Here is a 14,304-nt window from a genome sequence, read left to right as displayed (position 1 = left end):
GGCCGCAGCCATGGGTGGATGAGAGCGCAGGCCCCATGAGCAACGAGGAATGTGGGGGAGACCCAAGACGGCCCTCGTTGCTGTGAGGGACCAGGCATGGGTGTCCTGAAGCCGGGACGCTGAGTGGGAAGGGGCGGCCGGAGAGGGGCAGGGGCGGGAGAGGTGTGACAGGGCCACAGCAGCCCGCACCTCCGCCCTGCATGCGAGCGGAGAGCGCAGCCCTGAGGGAAGGGGGAATCCCTGCTCGGGAGCCGGCACCGGGGTCAGGCTGCTGAGCTGCCTACTGGGGAGCCGGGGTGAGACCGGCCCCCCGGTGGGGCAAGGAGCGGGGCCGACGTGGCGCCGTGGTAAGAGGTGGCTGCTCCCTAGGGGCACGTAGATGTTGGGGGGACACAGCCCCGCGGCGGCCGGGCGGCGGCAGCCCCAGGGCTGCCTCCGCACCCCGGGGACTTCGACGGCCGCACCGAGAGGCGTGAGCGAGGCCCAGGGTGGCGGGGGAGGGAGAAGAAGGGACGGCCGCGCCGGTCAGCGGGAGGAAACTCCCCTCCCCCGCGCTCGGCCCGGCCTGGCCTCCTGCGAACCCCAGGTAGGGGCCGCTGATTGACAGCTCTCCCCGTCCTCCTGGCATTTTCATTGGATGCTTTTCACGCCGATCAGCAATGTGTGCACGGAACTGCTGGCTCCCATTGGCGCTTCTTGCCCCGCCCCTCTTGGCATGGGCCAAAAGGGAGGCGAGGGGCGGGGCTCGTGGCTAAGGGGGCGGGGCGGGGGCGGGGCGGCGGCGGGGGGCGCGGAGGCTTAGCCCGCGAAGGCGGTCGGCGGCGGCTGGAGCGGTCGAGCGGCGGCGGCGCGGGATGCGACGGGACGGGACAGAGAGCGGCGCCAGGTGGGTGCGGGGCCGTGCTCCCGCCTCCTTCAGCAGTGGCGGAGGGAGGGCGGTGGCGCTCAGGGGGTCCGTTCCCCCCCGGGAGCCCGGCGGCCGCCGGGAGGAGCGCTGACGGGGAGCAGCCGCTTTTTAACGGTCTCTCGCCGCCCGCCCGCGGGGATAATCCCGCCGTTGCCCTCTGGGAGCCCCCTTAGAGCGGCGGTGGCGCGTTTCTCCTCACAGCCGCGATGAGGGCAGCGACGGGTGGCTCCGGGGCCTCTCGCTCTTCTCCGGCCCGGGCTGAGGTACCCGTCCCGGGGCCCTCCCGCCTCAGCCGGCGGGAGGAAGCTTTGTTTCTAGCCCTCCTGCCGGCCTCGGCCCCTCGCCGGTCCCCAGAGCCGCGGGGCGCGTTCCCCTTCCCCCTTTCGGTGTCGGGTGGGGGTTGCGGAGCCCCCCCTGCGTGGGGTCGGAGAAGAGGCCCCCGGACTTGAGTTTCTTGCCGGGAACACGGCGCCCAGCCCCGAGAACCGCAAGTCCGGGGGCCTCTTCCCCACTTGTGTTTCCCCCGTGAGTGGCCCCTGCACGAGCACCGCGGCGTGACACCGGCAAGTCTCCTTAGCTGTCCAGCGGTCTTCCAGTACTTAAAAATAATCGTCTTTGGCTGGCTTCGAAGGGTGCTGGGAGTCCTTGACAGCTCAGGAACTTTTAAACCTTCCCCCCCCCTCTTGTTTTTTGGAGCTTAATTGTTTTTTCCACTTATTTCTTAAGTGAATGTGTCGCTGAGAAGAAACTGGGAGTCTGAGTGAGCGCAGGCATGTGAAGACAGGGATTTATTGCAACTGCTGAATGTCTAACTCTATCCAAAAAGCAGTTAAGAAATGCTTTATTTATTATTCTCGTTTCCAATACAGTTCAGTAATCGCTGCAGATAACTAAAAGGAGAAGGGCTGATAGTTTTAGGCTGAGCAACAATCTGTGAAGTGGGGCCAGTACTTGAGCGATGGGTTATTGGATGCAGTTGTGAGATACCTTGATAGAAAATAATTTGAAGCACAAATGGTTTAATTTGTGTGCTGTTTGTGTAGGAATAAGAAGCAGCTGTCTAGCTGTGGTTCTTCGTGCTTCTTTTGTAAACTACAGGGAATGAGGGGAAAATACTCCTATTAGGAAAAGATGGGGGGCAAATTATGAAAGCAGCTGGGAGCTTCAAGAGACTTGAAATCTGAGGGTGAGAAGGAGGAGGTCATTTTGCCTTGTGTATCATGCAAGACTGGTCTTTTTTTTTTCTTTTTAAAGCTTTACTTAAGGAATCAAAAAATATTAGGTTTATATGAGACAGATTGTTGTTTTGACTTTGCCTGATACAGTATTTTCCACAGTAGTTAATAGCGTGTGTGCTTGAAGAAGGGAATGAAGTAATGGAATAAGGCTGCAGTTCTTATCCTCCAGCATGCTCTTCTGTGCTACAGAGATCTGTAGCTCAGATGCTAAGTTGTGTGGCCTCTAATATATGGAGGTTGACGTGATATGGAATAACTATGTAGACTAATAGCCAAGTTGGAAACCTGTTAGATTAAAGTTACAGTGCTTGCAGACTTAAAGATTCAAGATTAAACCCCATATTTGAGCTGTGGAACTGAGCTTTGTTAGGTGTTGCATTCAGTTACAGCTTACTCTTGCCTTTAAGTTCTCATTGGAAGAAAATACACTAAGGTGGAAGGACAGTTATCTGTCTACACTAAAATAAAGGTCCTAAGTCATTCTTACTCAGTAAGAATATGGCTTTCAGTAAGTCCTGTAAGAAGGGTGTTTTATCTGCAGCTCTTCAGTTGAGACTAGGACCAGACCATGTTCCCCTTGAGAAATTTGGAAGCTCGATTTATTTCCAGCTGAATTTTGGGGACGAGTTGTGCAATGCAAACTTTTCTTATTGCTTGCTGGAGGATTAGTTTTGTGTTTGTATTGCTAGCAGCAGTGTGAATGTAGTCATTAGGCGGTGGACACAGAGGTTTTGTTGTACATGAAATAATATATAATTGAGCCAGTCCTCTTTCTTCTCCTTTTCCATGGCTATTTTCTTCAAATAAAGAAAAAATAGAAAAAAATTTTTAATCAGATAGATACTGAAACAGTAGTCTTGATTATACACAATAGTTACTGAAATTGTATGGTCTTTGCTAATTGTTCTGTTTGTCCATGGAAGTAATAAAAGATGACTTTATATGTCAGAAATAGAATTGCTTGTGCTTTAAAAAGGGACTTTCATAGCAGGAATAAGTTATTGAGGCTTCATGTTTGATTTATATGGTACAACACATATGACATTTCATAGTTAATAGCAGCATAAACCTGCTTTGTTTTTCAGTATATGCCTTGTCTGTACAACATGCCTCAAAGGATTATGATTTTAGGAGTAGTAGTATAAACTTCTTACAGACTAGCTGCTCTTTGGTGTGACTACTTTAGCTCAGGTTTATTTACTTTACTCTTCAGTGAGAAGGTACATGCCATATGTTTCTCTGAAACAAGAATAATAGTGTCTGCAGGCAGTATTCCTGTATGAAGGACAGAGGAAGAAAAGCCATTGTGTGACAGCTGATAGAAATATTATTTTGAAGTTTCTCATGTACAGTGATGAGCAGGACAGGATTTCTAAAAACCAAACCAAACTAAAGCAGATACTTTGAAGAATTCCAGAAGAGCTGATGGTAGCTGAGTGTTTAAGTCACTCTATCAGTGTCACCTGGACAGTGAATTAGCTTTCATGCCTTTGCAAGTCTTCCCTTTTTGATTAAACTTCCTGCATGGGCAGTTACATCTTGGTGTAATTTGTAGTAATTGGAGTGGGAAAGAGCCTTGAGAGAACTGCATGGAGGACTGGTGGTGTAAAAAGATAAATATATGCAGTTAAATCTTTGTTATTTTGAGCCCTCCCATATCACCGTCGTCCAGAGCTCTCTTGGCTGCTTTTAGTGAGGAATGGGCGAGAAATGTTGTTGCAGTTAATCGCAGTCTGCTCTTGCAGGCCTGTCTTTAGGTGGTGTGTACTTGGTATGGTCTGGTAGCTGAGCTTGAATCTGATACAGGTTGTATAATACCAGCACTTTTGGGCCTTTTTAATTCACAGGTGATGTATTGGTATCTTTCTGATTCATGTGTGGCTCCAATTAAAATTTTTGGACTTCTTGTGGTTGTTACTGGGACTTCTTTTTATTTTATTTTTGCATGCATAGGATATTGAGCTACAGGCTGTGTCTCAGGTGAATTGCACTACTAGCATAAGTTACTAACCAGGCTATGTGTGTCCAGTGGGTTATGATACTAAGTTTTGTTAATTACCTCAATAGCAGAAAGATATTCATTTACAGTACTGATGGGGAGAAGTTATTTTTATCAGGCTCATTTCTTAGTTCTCTAATTGTAAAGCCATTCAGTATGTAAAGATCATTAATAGGATCAGATTACAAATACGTGTCTTCCAGTGTTATATACAACTGTATATTGCCTTCAGAAGCTTCCTTGTACAGGGAGTGCTACGGGTCACAGATTGTAACTGCTTATTCTCTTAAAAGAACAGATAAAGAGGGTGAGTATTAACAACTTCTCCTTATGGAAGACTCACATACAGAATACCTGTAATGTAAGAAAATCAGTGACTTGACTAAGAATTAAATTGAGGCATCTTGAGCCTTAGCTCTCTAGCAGAACTGCTATAGCACTTACATTCCCTCCTGAGAACTTAGTCTGCCTTTAGAGATAATAATGAAAATAACCTGAAGTTACACCAGATTTATTTGTTCAACTTTAACCTGTAAGTGCTTTCCCTCACACTTATTTAGATCTAACTGTTCAGAAGCTAGCCTGTTGTAAAAGCTGTTGAAATGTTGCACTGGGGTGTTTTTTTAACTGGAAAAGCACTGTTGTTTTTCACCCCTCTTTTGAAAACTTGGATAACTGAAATATTTTTAGCTGCTGATAGATGTAATTTCTTCTTCCTCTGCCAAAAGGGGAAATAAAACATCTGGGAAGAAATTAAGAAATTTGTGTGTAGAAACAGCTGGAGATCAAAATGGAAATCTTTGTGCTCATTTAGGCTGTAAATTAGGAGCTTATCTTGTTTGATTTCTTTATTTTTGGCAGGTGAGATAGCTGGAGAATTTTTGTTGAAGGCTTGTTAATATGGTAAGCTTTTGTTGGATTTGTTGTTTTTTTTAAATAAATCTAAATTTATTTGTGTTAGGGATTTATAGGCATTCTGAACTTAAACACATTGCAAATTAGTTTTTCCTTTCACATACTGAAATATTCTGCCATTAAACTAATAGTGTTTTCTGGGTCTAGAATCAATTGCTCTGTGTGTTTGGGATTTTTTTTTTGGTAGACCTCTCCATTTAGCAGAATTTTAGTTACCCCTTTTTCAAGATTCTTGGAGCTTCTTCCTACCTGTTGGTTACAAATATAATCTCTTTATTCTTACAGAGATTTGGTAGCCAAATACAGCAATAGGGGACAATGTGTGTTTCTATTAAGCATAGAACATCTTTGCCAAATTTATTTAATATTTTATTTTTGAATATTCATTATACTTGTGCCACTCGAAGGCATGCTTCAACTCTGAGTTAATCATCTTTTGTATTTTGAAATATATCTTTTAAAAGCAGAAAAATTGAGTGTTATTCGGGTTGAACTTGATTGATGTTTGTGTTTGTTTTAAACACAGATGTCAGTCTAAAACAAAAACAGTAGAGCAAAATCTTTCCCCATCATTTGTATGCTATCAAACATTATACTTAATGTGTAGGTTTTCTTCTAAACATTCATAATTTAAAACCTCCTTGCAAGAGTATTTTGGTAAGAAGTACTGGAAAGAACTGATACAGACTATTGAGTGCTGAGTTAGAGAATTGGCTAAGCGTTAGTGAACATAATATAACTAAAAAGTGTTTTGGACATGGCTGGCATGCAGGTATTTTGGCTTTAGTCTTTGAATTAATCTTGCATTCTGTAGATACTTAGGTTTTATAATAGTCTTCAGAATCTGATGCAACCTTTAAAATGCTGGTAAGTGACATAGATGAAGTATGTATTGATATCAATGGTAATTTGAATCTGTTCAGAGTTCATATTTTACAGTCATCATAGTTGATATAAATAGCAAGTAGCCTATGCTAAGGCAGTCGTGACTTCCATTAATCTGTCAAAACCAGAATTTTAGGTTGACTTAAATGTATTTTTCTTCAGGACAAGAAAAAATTAGATTTTCAAATGTTGTGCACAGAATTACAGCCTGGCTTGTTTTCTCTCTAGTTCCATAAATCAAAACTCTATTTCACTGTTTCTTTGGCACGAGCTTTTATTGCACATATCTGTTGTAGAAATCTGCCCAATATAGAAACTATAGAATAATTTCTTGTGGTAAAACTCTGTCAAGCATTGTTCATTTACAGAGCAGTACACACAGATAAATTTACATCGATCAAAAATATTTATCACCATTAAGTTCAAATGAGACAGACTTTTTGGAGGCTTATGCAGTGGTTATGCTTCTTCCTGTGCTGGTGTAAAAGCATAGTTAAGGTTTGTTTGGCTGTTGTAACTATGCATTAATGTGTTTTTGGGCAGGTTTTTTGGTATCTGAATATGCACTTGCTTTAGAGTTCTATATATATTTTGGTGATTCTCGTGTCCTCTGTCAGCCTTGTGTTGCTTGCTGATGGAACTTCAAAACTGGGAAGGAAAGTTCAAATTACAAATAGTGAAAATGCTGTTTAATGCATGATGTAAATGAAATTGGTAGATAAAAAAAATTCTTCAACTTTGTAGCAAGTGCTGCTAGCAATTATAATTTTTCAGACATTTGAAATTTTACATAAGCCTATTTGATACTTTTCATAAGGTAAAGAATGCTGAAATACTTTGCTGTCATTCAGTCTTTTCTAACTTTTTTCTTCAAGATATCCTTGAAATTGGCTCCTTCAGCCTTTCTAAGGTAATGTTGTCATGTTTTCAGGTTCCTGGCTTGTCTATGAGCACATGTAACTATTTTATGTATATTTAAGGTGTTTGCTGGACAGTTCAATATGAAAACAGGGTGCTGTTTGGACTGGGACTATGCTAGTAAGGTGTAGAGGCTACTGCATCTTGTTGAGCTGAAATGCTCTGTTTGGATGGCCATGCTCAAAGGGTGCTGCATGTATTTTCCTGTTGGGATACCTGAGTGGAAGCCCTAATTTTTTAGGGGCATGTCTCTTAATACTGAACACTGTACTGTCTTACCACTAATATGTTAGAGATTCCTCATTCAGGAAGCACTTGCCTCTCCTTGTTAGGAATTGGGGTGATGTTATATTTTTCTTGGAATGCTGTAATTTGCTACTTCTGTTCATATTTGTCTATGTTCTTCTTTAGTGTCTTGTCCTTTAGGTTGCTGGGTAATTAGTTGGATCTTGGCATACAGTAGTATTCTGGATTAAATTAATGTGTTTTCTTCATGACCTATGGAGCCTGTTTAATGTTCTTAATGTATTGGTAGATTATAAAGGCAGAGGTCATTGACGGAATAAAATATACCAACGGTTTTGGGCTCCACAGTATAAGAAGGATACCAAAATACTAGAGTGTGTCCAAAGGAGGGCAACAAAGGTGGTGAAAGGACTAGAAGGCATGGCTTATGAGGAGTGGCTGAAGATACTAGGTTTGTTCAGCTTGGAGAAGAGGGTACTGAGGGGTGACCTCATCGCTGTCTACAACTTCCTCATGAGGGGGAGCGGAAAGGGAGGTGCGGATGTCTTCTCTGGTGTCTGGTGATGGGGCACGAGGGATTGACTTAAAGCTGCATCAGGGGAAGTTCAGATTAGATATTAGGAAAAAGTTCTTCACTGAGAGTGGTGGTCAAGCACTGGAACAAGCTCCCCAGAGAAGTGGTCGTGGCCCCAAGCCAGTTGGGATTTGAGAATTGTTTGGACAGTGCTCTTGGGTATCTGGTTTAACTTTTAGGCTGCCCTGTGTGGAGTCAGGAGTTGAACTCGATAATCCTCATGGGTCCCTTCCAACTCGGGATATTCTATGATAACGTGAAAGTTATAATGCAGTACTATTTTAGAGGCCTTAGAGGACTTGAGTTTCACCAACTGTTTAGAAGATAGCGTGTGCAAAAATATTTCCTTTCATTGTTGATATATTCATAGAAACTAAAAGTGACCACAGCACCTCATCAGTGAAGACTGAAAAGCATGTATAATCTCATAAAAAATGTTTTATTCAAGTCTAGTTGCCAGTGCAAAGAGAACATAATGTTAAGGCTGTGTGAAAAAGATGGTAAGTTAGGAATTACTGGGGCTCTGCCATATTTGTAGGTGGAGAACGTTATATAAAATGTGACCATTAGGACTTTCTTCCATGGACTGGTTAACCAGTTATCTGCTTGTCACTTGCTGCAGAGTAAGATACCATTGACAGAGCTGTTAGTAGGGACTGGGATTCAGACTGAACCTGGGGGTGAAATTTGTTCCAGTGCTGATGACTGTAATGGCCAGCTGAGTTTGAGTATTCCCTTATTTGAGGGTTTATAGTTAATGTATGCAGTCATAGCTGATGTATGCAGCTGTTGCCCACTCCTACCTCTTCAGTAGCTCTTTCTTGCAGCCTAGCACTGCTGTTCTTGTTGCAATGCCTTCCTTTGAAGGTTAGAAGAGGCTAACTTGTCTTTTCTGTTTTGTGCTTTTGATGTCCTGTAAGGTAAGGACAGTGGTGTTTGGGTCACTGTTGTGTACCTGAGCAGAGAGGCCTGTTAGAGCAAGTGAGCAGTATATAACCCTCAGATCCATAACTCACTTCATAAAAAAAGGTTGGTAAAGGTGTAAACAGATTCTCTTCTGCATTCCTGTGACTTGGAAAATTAAATGGCATTAGGACATGTACTTTCCTCATAGCCAGAGACCTTAGTTCTTCAGCTGAGGGATCCCAGGTTTCTTGTGCATCTTCATAGTGGCAACCACTTTGCTCATAACAAGTAATAGTTGGACAGCTTGTGTATGTAATGGGTGACAGGAATAATATATCAAAACATGTTAACAGTATTCCAGTGAATGTTGGAATTGATTTCTTGATGTTTGTTTTGAAATCCTGTAGTGGAAAAGATCAGTATTCCATGATGCTGAGGAAAACCATTCATCTGCTGTGGACTTGGTTTTGTCCTAACAGAGCAATAGACAGCTGTGGGGACTAGTATACTACAAGACAAGGCCTGGGAAGCTTATTTTATTTTGAAACTTCAGTCAGCCTTTGCAAACGCTGCTTTGAGAAGTTCTTCTGCCTCATTACATGTGAATGAAGAAATGAAGAGTTTGAACTTCTGAATTAGAAGGGAGGCTTTAGTAAAAATGTGGCTTTTTAGTTCGTTCTTCTACAGCAGTTGGAGCTTGCTGCTGAGTTTTCTACAGAATGTTGAAATTCTCTGGAACTCATATCAGCACAGGTTTATTGTAGAGTTATTTCCTGGGAAGGTACTGTTTTTCTTTTTAAAACTTGGCTGCTGCTTTGAATGCTTAAACAGCTGCAAACATGGAGGAGATAACACATCACTTCAAATGAAGCCTACGTTTGATTTTGTGCTGAATTTGAAGACACTCTCATATATGTATTACTGTTTTTTTCACACAGTTTGAATATTGAAATACCTTCTAACCTCTGCATGCCAATTCAGGGGCTCGAGTGGGGCTGCAGTTAACTCTAAGTCATATTTAAAGAGGATGTCTTGGTACAGTTATACAAGTGGTTTGGTTACAGTTTCAGGTTATCTAACTGTGTAGTAGGGAGAAGGGTATTTTCCAGGCTATGCTAGACAAGCAGATGTGCAAGCCACGTGCTTTCTATCCACCCTTCTTTTTGCAGAAAGAACCAGGAACTAGCATTTCAGCAGCTTCAGTTTTTTTCTAGATGGAGGGCATCCTGTCTCCTTCAGCTCAGCCAGCTTGCTTCTCTTGAAGCTCTCCATTCTTCAAATCCTACAGGTCCTTGTACAGCTTCACTGTAGCAATCGCTTTATATTTATAGCAAGTAAAGAGTTGGAGAGCTTGTGCGTGGCAAGCGTGAAATACCTGAATGCTGAAGTGATGAGGTACAAATGCCTTCAAGAGGAGTGTCGGAGAATGCACTGGGGTATAGTCTTCCAGCCCTCAAATGAAATATAGCTATTAGAACATTTGTGTCTGTCATCAAACACTGCTCGTACTCTGGTAGACTATCTTGAAATTTCAAGCATCCTTTGATTCAGGGTGGGTGATACTACACAAGTGTGTAGATAAGATTAGAGCAACACCTAGTTATAGCTCAAGCTAATAATGCTGTAAAGACAGACCTTCATGTCTAGTTGCTGAATTTTTGTGCTGGATTTGCACTGCTCATGACAGGAGAAGCTTCCATGTTGGCAGACTAATAAGCGGTTGGATTTTTAGTCTTAAGGATTTTTATTAGCCTGAAATAGCTGCATCTGAAATACTACTGTAAGATCATTGGGATTCTGACCTTATTTTTCTAAAATACTGCTATTCTACTGGAGAAGGTACGTGCTTTGCAATAATGTTATTCTGGTTGCCATACTAACAATTCTGAGGGCCTCTAAGCTTGCATGGATCTGTGGCTTGCTGTCATGTAGGAGGTTATATTCTTGGTCACTCAGCTGGCTGAACTGTTGTCTGACTAGGCTTGATGTTGGAGCAGGTTTAGCAGCCTTCAGGAATTTCTGTATCTTGGAGCGATGGCATGGTTCTGTTCAATGGGATTTATAACTATTTGCAAAAACTGCTGAGAAGCGGTAATTAAAATTCCATGATTGGGGAAAATTCCAGAATTTTTATTCTCTTAGATGCTTCAAGTTGAGTAAATATTTTATATCACTTAGTAAATTGGTCCAGTTACTATTTCTGTGAGTTATTAATTGATGTCTAGTAAAATGAATGAAGGACTAAGTCAAATATTGTAGCAGATCTAACCCTTGTCTTAAAATGGTGGCTTTCTGAAATGTACAGAAATAGTAGTCTTATGCAGAATATAGTCCAATTTGCATGTTTCTATTACCAGTTCTCTCTCTTAATCTGAGCCTATTGAGGTGAAATAACCACCTTTAGTGGGCAGGTAGTATTTTTGCTGCTTGTGATAACAGCAACTGAAACCCCAAATGCATCTCCTTCTCTCCCTGTCCTACATTTTAAGATGAAGCTGTTAATGTTCTTTGTTGTATGCTACTTCCTCATCTGGATTTTCTGTTCTACTTCCTCCTTCTGCAAACTCTCCCCTATCCATTTCTTCTGAAGTCGTCTTTTACTTCCCTTTCAAACTCTCTTTGATATCCTAGTATTCCCTGTAAGAAAGAAATGTGTTGTGATGAACTTCTGCTTCGTGTCATTTCTGGTAGAACCCACAGATGCCTTTTTTTTTTAGAGTGAAATGCTTGGAGATGTAAAAAACCCACAAAACCCAACAAACCACAACACAACCCCTCCCCACTGCCACATTCATCCCCAAAGAAACTTAAAATGGAGGGAAGTAGATGCAAGACATGAAATGTAAACCCTTTTTCCCTCAACTGAGTGAACTGCCTACTGTCAGATTTCTTTAAACCACAGAATGTTATTTTTGGCAGGAACATCAGAAAGAGTATTCTTTCTTTTAAACAGTTGTTGTTTGGAAAACAAGCATATGTCTGGCATCATCATGGATTTCTAAAAGAGGAAAAAGTGATTTTATTTTCAAAACATGTAGTAAAACTGTATTTTCAGCAGAATAAAATGTTAAATGCTTTTGGAAGCTTAAATTTAATGGTGTGGCCTACAGTTGGTTGTCAAGGTTGAAACAACAAGCACAGTTAGCCCTTAAGCTGCTAAATGCTAATCACAGCTTGGCAAGAGTTTTCCTCAGCCAAGTTACTGGGCTCCAGAGAAGCACACAGGCGGCCTGTAATAATTTTTTTGAAGTTTTACAAACCTAAACTTAAATGTTGAGGTTCAGATATAAATAAATAAGGCTTCATTTTATGCTTATGGTAACTGTGATGTTAACTGTAAGACCCATGGCTATGAATGTGTAGTTTGAGTATCCCCACTCTTGTTCATCTTAGGTAGAATTATAGCTCTTAATGCCTTTGAATATGAAGCAGTAGAAAATACATTGAAGTAAGTTATGTGAACCTAAGGGAAGACAGTCTAAACAGTGAACAGCTTTGATTTTGTTGGTTAAAGATAACTTTCTTTATGCCTCATTACAGAACAATAAATACAGCATAGAACAGTCCCAGATAGCCAGAGTTGTTCATGTAGGTTCATTTAATACAGGGATAGGATAAGGATAGAGAAAAATCATGTGCTTTAGCACTGAGTGGGAAACATCAGAGAGATGTAACTGAGGGTAGAAAGTACAGGTGTTGAGTGTAGAGGAATAAAACCAGTGAATTTGAGGGTTATTGAAAGTTATTGTATTCTCTTTAAGATGATCAACCTGATATTTTAGAACTAAAATATATGGAAAGAAAAGCTTGTCTGAAATACAAAGCTTGAAGGACAAGTGTTCTTTTGTCAGAAGTGTATTTTTGAGTTTTCTAAATCCACTTTGAATAAAATACTAAAATAACTAATTGTAGGAAAGATAAGACTGTAGAAATAATTAAATTCCACTGTGGATTAGTTCATTTGCATGATACTACTAGTGTTCTATAAAATATGCCTTCCATGCTTTTTCCTCCTCATTTCTGCATATGTATAATGAAGTGTTGATCCCCTTTTCTGGTTCAAAGCATGCAGGACTTGCTGATTTAAATCAAATTCTTATTGGGTGTTAAAAGAAAAATAAACTTGGCCAAAGTGGGAAGCTTGAGTATTACGTTTTCCTATAGGCTTGAAACAACTTTTGGTGATTCTGAATAGAAAAGAATGTGACCTACGAAACAGCTGGCCCATAAGGATGCAAGTAGCCGCAGGTACCCTGTCCTTCCCTTTCCCCTCAAACAATGAATGTTATTGTTAACTGTTTTGTGTAAGATTGGGATTTACAGCAGTTTTATCCAGGAACAGATACTGATGCTCTAAAGGCTTAGGAGAAAGTGAAGTTCTCTTCCTTATTAATGAGTAGTCTCTGCCAGGTAGATTCTTGGTAGCCAAGAAGACTTTAAAAATCACTAAACTGATCTAGTAATAGTTTTCACCTACTTTTCATCTTTAATACCTTTTGTTCCTAATGTACAGATACATTGCTTTAGAGCTGGTTGTGCTTGGGGATGAAAATTATTTACTGTTGATAGCATAATATAACTTTGAGCTGTTAAATCAGTGTTCCCCTGTTATGCAGAAAGAGATGGCAAAGAATGTAAGTTGCAAAGGGGCATGAAACCTGAAAACATGCCTCTTGTGCGTTCTTATGTGTTTTTGTTTGAATTCTGGCTAATCCCTTTTATTTTGCTTCTTATTTCTTCAGAAGTGCATCTGGTACAAGATTTAATGTTAAGCTTTTTTCACATAAGTCTGTTTACTATTTAATAAAAAACTAGAATGCAGTAGAGAAATATTTATCAGCTGTATTGTAACTGTACAAGAACTTGGAAAGTTTAGTCTTAGTTTAGGCCTAGTTAGTTGTATCTTAGTTTACTGGGCTTGGCTTAGAAAAAATAGTGCCATAATCCCTCTAGAGTGAAAGGAGGATTGTACTAGGGAGGAGAGGTCTTGTATTTGTGGAAATAGGTATTGTGTGCGTTCCCATTGCCAGTGCAGTGTCACTTTGTGTAATAGTATGCTTGGGTTTAAATTTCTCAAGAACAAGTCCTAACTCTCCTTGGGGCAAGTTCATTTTTCAAAGAGCAAGAAGCTGGTAGGGGAATAGAGAGTTCTGCTGATACCTGAAATTCCATTGACCTTTTGTCCAAAATTTTATGCAGTATTGTGGTACTTTTTGTTATTACTCAAATGATGTTGTCCATTGCTAGTTGTTAATTACTTGAATAAAAGCAGAGAGAGTGACTGACCTGAAGTGATCAGCTGCAGAGAGTCTGATGGAGAAGGAGTTGAGATTAAAATTCCACTTAATTGTACAGTCATAGAATCATAGAATCATTGAGGTTGGAAAAGACCCTTAAGATCATCAAGTCCAACCGTCAACCCAACACCACCATGCCCACTAAACCATGTCCCTAAGTGCCTCATCTACACGTCTTTTAAATACCTCCAGGGATGGGGACTCAACCACTTCCCTGGGCAGCCTGTTCCAATGTTTCACCACTCTTTCAGTAAAGACATTTTTCCTTACATCCAATCTAAACCTCCCCTGGCGCAACTTGAGGCCATTTCCTCTCGTCCTATCGCTTGTTACTTGGGAGAAGAGACCGACACCCACCTCGCTACAACCTCCTTTCAGGTAGTTGCAGAGAGCAATGAGGTCTCCCCTCAGCCTCCTTT

The 14,304-nt window shown here is 41.4% G+C and overlaps 1 protein-coding gene across 2 annotated transcripts in view; it reads left to right on the top strand.

The window, feature by feature from the left end:
- Positions 1–820: 820 nt before the first annotated feature.
- Positions 821–14,304, top strand: part of WASF3 (WASP family member 3) — a 77,866-nt gene continuing 64,382 nt past the window's right edge. For both annotated transcript variants that reach the window (XM_076328049.1, XM_076328048.1), the window contains exon 1: positions 821–886. The gene's annotated coding sequence lies outside the window, so the exon portion shown is untranslated. The remainder of the gene's footprint in view (positions 887–14,304) is intronic.

The sequence above is a fragment of the Aptenodytes patagonicus genome, chromosome 1 (genome assembly GCF_965638725.1).
Source record: "Aptenodytes patagonicus chromosome 1, bAptPat1.pri.cur, whole genome shotgun sequence".
NCBI lineage: Eukaryota > Metazoa > Chordata > Aves > Sphenisciformes > Spheniscidae > Aptenodytes > Aptenodytes patagonicus.
This window is presented reverse-complemented; position numbering and strand designations above follow the sequence as displayed.